The sequence below is a fragment of the Triticum urartu genome, chromosome 1 (assembly GCF_003073215.2).
Source record: "Triticum urartu cultivar G1812 chromosome 1, Tu2.1, whole genome shotgun sequence".
Taxonomy (NCBI): Eukaryota; Viridiplantae; Streptophyta; class Magnoliopsida; order Poales; family Poaceae; genus Triticum; species Triticum urartu.
In genome coordinates, this window is record NC_053022.1 from 419,290,123 (window position 1) to 419,295,971 (window position 5,849).

Consider the following 5,849-nt stretch of genomic DNA (forward strand, 5'->3'; position numbering starts at 1 on the left):
GCATTGTTCCCCAACAGTGGCATCATTAGCTAGGTTTATGTGTAGTTCTCTTGCACAAGTAGAACACAATTTGTTGTGGGCGTTGATGTTGTCAACTTTCTTGCCGCTACTAGTCTTATCTTGCTTCAACGGTATTGTGGGATGAAGCAGCCCGGACCAACCTTACACATACGCTTACGTGAGACCGGTTCCACCGACTAACATGCACAAGTTGCATAAGGTGGCTGGCGGGTGTCTGTCTCTCCCACTTTAGTTGGAGCGGATTCGATGAAAAGGGTCCTTATGAAGGGTAAATAGAAGTTGACAAATCACGTTGTGGCTTTCACGTAGGTAAGAAAACGTTCTTGCCAGAACCCTACTTCAGCCACGTAAAACTTGCAACAACAATTAGAGGACGTCTAACTTGTTTTTGCAGCAAGTGCTTTGTGATATGATATGGCCAAAGTTGTGATGAATGATGATTGATATATATGTGATGTATGAGATGTTCATGCTATTGTAATAGGAATCACGACTTGCATGTCGATGAGTATGACAACCGGCAGGAGCCATAGGAGTTGTCTTTATTTTTTGTATGACCTGCGTGTCATTGAGAAACGCCATGCAAATTACTTTACTTTATTGCTAAACGCGTTAGCCATAGTAGTAGAAGTAATAGTTGGCGAGCAACTTCATGGAGACACGATGATGGAGATCATGATGATGGAGATCATGGTGTCATGCCGGTGACAAGATGATCATGGAGCCCCAAGATGGAGATCAAAGGAGCTATGTGATATTGGCCATATCATGTCACTATTATTATTTGATTGCATGTGATGTTTATCATGTTTTTGCATCTTGTTTGCTTAGAACGATGGTAGTAAATAAGATGATCCCTCATAATAATTTCAAGGAAGTGTTCCCCCTAACTGTGCACCGTTGCGACAGTTCGTTGTTTCGAAGCACCACGTGATGATCGGGTGTGATAGATTCCAACGTTCACATACAACGGGTGTAAGACAGATTTACACGTGCAAACACTTAGGTTGACTTGACGAGCCTAGCATGTACAGACATGGCCTCGGAACACAGAAGACCGAAAGGTCGAGCATGAGTCGTATAGAAGATACGATCAACATGATGTTCACCGACGTTGACTAGTCCGTCTCACGTGATGATCGGACACGGCCTAGTTAACTCGGATCATGTTATACTTAGATGACTGGAGGGATGTCTATCTGAGTGGGAGTTCATTGTAATTTGATTAGATGAACTTAATTATCATGAACTTAGTCTAAAATATTTACAATATGTCTTGTAGATCAAATGGCCAACGTAGTCCTCAACTTCAACGCGTTCCTAGAGAAAACCAAGCTGAAAGACGATGGCAGCAACTACACGGACTGGGTCCGGAACCTGAGGATCATCCTCATAGCTGCCAAGAAAGATTATGTCCTACAAGCACCGCTGGGTGACGCACATGTTCTCCCTGCAGAACAATACGTTATGAACGCTTGGCAGGCACGTACCGATGACTACTCCCTCGTTCAGTGCGGCATGCTTTACAGCTTAGAGCCGGGGCTCCAAAAGCGTTTTGAGAGACACGGAGCATATGAGATGTTCGAAGAGCTGAAAATGGTTTTCCAAGCTCATGCCCGGGTCGAGAGATATCAAGTCTCCGACAAGTTCTTCAGTTGTAAGATGGAGGAAAACAGTTCTGTCAGTGAGCACATACTCACTATGTCTGGGTTACATAACCGCTTGACTCAGCTGGGAGTTAATCTCCCGGATGATGCGGTCATTGACAGAATCCTTCAGTCGCTTCCACCGAGCTACAAGAGCTTTGTGATGAACTTCAATATGCAGGGGATGGAAAAGACCATTCCTGAAGTATTTGCAATGCTGAAATCAGTAGAGGTAGAAGTCAAAAAGGAACATCAAGTGTTGATGGTGAATAAAACCACTAAGTTCAAGAAAGGCAAGGGTAAGAAAACCTTCAAGAAGGACGGCAAGGGAGTTGCCGCGCCCGGCAAGCAAGCTGCCGGGAAGAAGCCAAAGAATGGACCCAAGCCCGAGATTGAGTGCTTTTATTGCAAGAAAAGTGGTCACTGGAAGCGGAACTGCCCCAAATACTTAGCAGACAAGAAGGCCGGCAAAACGAAAGGTATATGTGATATACATGTAATTGATGTGTACCTTACCAGTACTCATAGTAGCTCCTGGGTATTTGATACCGGTGCAGTTGCTCACATTTGTAACTCAAAGCAGGAGCTGCGGAAGAAGCGGAGACTGGCGAAGGACGAGGTGACGATGCGCGTCGGGAATGGTTCCAAGGTCGATGTGATCGCCGTCGGCACGCTACCTCTACATTTACCTACGGGATTAGTTTTGAACCTGAATAATTGTTATTTAGTGCCAAGTTTGAGCATGAACATTGTATCAGGATCTCGTTTAATTTGAGATGGCTACTCATTTAAATCCGAGAATGATGGTTGTTCTATTTATATGAGAGATATGTTTTATGGTCATGCTCCGATGGTGAATGGTTTATTCTTAATGAATCTCGAGCGTAATGCTACACATGTTCATAGTGTGAGTACCAAAAGATGTAAGATTGATAATGATAGTCCCACATACTTGTGGCACTGCCGCCTTGGTCACATAGGTGTCAAACGCATGAAGAAGCTCCATGCTGATGGACTTTTAGAGTCTCTTGATTACGAATCATTTGACACGTGCGAACCATGCCTCATGGGTAAAATGACCAAGACTCCGTTCTCAGGAACAATGGAGCGAGCAACCAACTTATTGGAAATCATACATACTGATGTGTGCGGTCCAATGAGTGTTGAGGCTCGCGGTGGCTATCGTTATGTTCTCACCCTCACTGATGACTTGAGTAGATATGGGTATGTCTACTTAATGAAACACAAGTCTGAGACCTTTGAAAAGTTCAAGGAATTTCAGAGTGAGGTTGAGAATCAACGTGACAGGAAAATCAAGTTCCTGCGATCAGATCGTGGAGGAGAATACTTGAGTCATGAGTTTGGCACACACTTAAGAAAATGTGGAATAGTTTCACAGCTCACGCCGCCTGGAACACCTCAGCGTAATGGTGTGTCCGAACGTCGTAATCGCACTCTATTAGATATGGTGCGATCTATGATGTCTCTTGCCGATTTACCGCTATCTTTTTGGGGGTATGCTTTAGAGACTGCCGCATTCACTTTAAATAGGGCTCCGTCGAAATCCGTTGAGACGACACCATATGAATTATGGTTTTGGAAGAAACCTAAGCTGTCGTTTCTAAAAGTTTGGGGATGCGATGCTTATGTCAAGAAACTTCAACCTGAAAAGCTCGAACCCAAGTCGGAGAAATGCATCTTCATAGGATACCCTAAAGAAACTATTGGGTATACCTTCTACCTCAGATCCGAAGGCAAGATCTTTGTTGCCAAGAATGGATCCTTTCTAGAGAAGGGGTTTCTCTCGAAAGAAGTAAGTGGGAGGAAAGTAGAACTTGATGAAGTATTGCCTCTTGAACCGGAAAATGGCGCAACTCAAGAAAATGTTCCTGAGGTGCCTGCACCGACTAGAGAGGAAGTTAATGATGATGATCAAGATACTTCTGATCAAGCTCCTACTGAAATTCGAAGGTCCACAAGGACACGTTCCGCACCAGAGTGGTACGGAAACCCTGTCTTGGAAATCATGTTGTTAGACAACGGTGAACCTTCGAACTATGAAGAAGCGATGGCGGGCCCGGATTCCAACAAATGGCTAGAAGCCATGAAATCCGAGATAGGAGCCATGTATGAAAACGAAGTTTGGACTTTGACTGACTTGCCCGTTGAGCGGCGAGCCATAGAAAATAAATGTATCTTTAAGAAGAAGACAGACGCGGATGGTAATGTGACCATCTACAAAGCTCGGCTTGTTGCTAAGGGTTATCGACAAGTTCAAGGGGTTGACTACGATGAGACTTTCTCACCGGTAGCGAAGCTAAAGTCCGTCTGAATCATGTTAGCAATTGCCGCATTCTATGATTATGAGATATGGCAAATGGACGTCAAAACGGCATTCCTTAATGGTTTCCTTAAGGAAGAATTGTATATGATGCAGCCGGAAGGTTTTGTCGATCCTAAGAATGCTGACAAGGTGTGCAAGCTTCAACGCTCGATTTATGGGCTGGTGCAAGCATCTCGGAGTTGGAACATTCGCTTTGATGAGATGATCAAAGCGTTTGGGTTTACGCAGACTTATGGAGAAGCCTGTGTTTACAAGAAAGTGAGTGGGAGCTCTGTAGCATTTCTCATATTATATGTAGATGACATACTTTTGATGGGAAATGATATAGAACTCTTGGACAACATTAAGGCCTACTTGAATAAGAGTTTCTCAATGAAGGACCTTGGAGAAGCTGCATATATATTAGGCATCAAGATCTATAGAGATAGATCAAGACGCCTCATAGGTCTTTCACAAAGCACATACCTTGATAAGATATTGAAGAAGTTCAATATGGATCAGTCTAAGAAGGGGTTCTTTCCTGTGTTGCAAGGTGTGAAATAGAGCTCAGCTCAATGTCCGACCACGGCAGAAGATATAGAAGAGATGAGTGTCATCCCCTATGCCTCAGCCATAGGTTCTATTGTGTATGCGATGCTGTGTACCAGACCTGATGTAAACCTTGCCGTAAGTTTGGTAGGAAGGTACCAAAGTAATCCCGGCAAGGAACACTGGACAGCGGTCAAGAATATCCTGAAGTACCTGAAAAGGACTAAGGAAATGTTTCTCGTCTATGTAGGTGACGAAGAGCTCGTCATAAAGGGTTACGTCGACGCTAGCTTCGACACAGATCTGGATGACTCAAAGTCACAAACCGGATACGTGTATATTTTGAATGGTGGGGCAGTAAGCTGGTGCAGTTGCAAGCAGAGCATCGTGGCAGGATCTACATGTGAAGCGGAGTACACGGCAGCCACGGAGGCAGTGCATGAAGCAATTTGGGTGAAGGAGTTCGTCACCGACCTAGGAGTCATACCCAATGCGTCGGGGCCGATCAAGCTCTTCTGTGACAACACTGGAGCTATTGCACTTGCCAAGGAGCCCAGGTTTCACAAGAAGACAAGGCACATCAAGCGTCGCTTCAACTCCATTCGTGAAAATGTTCAAGATGGAGACATAGATATTTGTAAAGTACATACGGACCTGAATGTAGCAGATCCGTTGACTAAACCTCTCCCTAGAGCAAAACATGATCAACACCAGAATTCCATGGGTGTTCGATTCATCACAATGTAACTAGATTATTGACTCTAGTGCAAGTGGGAGACTGTTGGAAATATGCCCTAGAGGCAATAATAAAAGCATTATTATTATATTTCCTTGTTCATGATAATTGTCTTTTATTCATGCTATAATTGTGTTATCCGGAAATCGTAATACATGTGTGAATAATAGACACCAACATGTCCCTAGTAAGCCTCTAGTTGACTAGCTCGTTGATCAACAGATAGTCATGGTTTCCTGACTATGGACATTGGATGTCATTGATAACGGGATCACATCATTAGGAGAATGATGTGATGGACAAGACCCAATCCTAACATAGCATAAGATCGTATAGTTCGTTTGCTAGAGTTTTCCAATGTCAAGTATCTTTTCCTTAGACCATGAGATCGTGTAACTCCCGGATACCGTAGAAGTGCTTTGGGTGTACCAAACGTCACAACGTAACTGGGTGACTATAAAGGTATACTACGGGTATCTTCGAAAGTATCTGTTGGGTTGACACGGATCAAGACTGGGATTTGTCACTCCGTATGACGGAGAGGTATCACTGGGCCCACTCGGTAATGCATCAT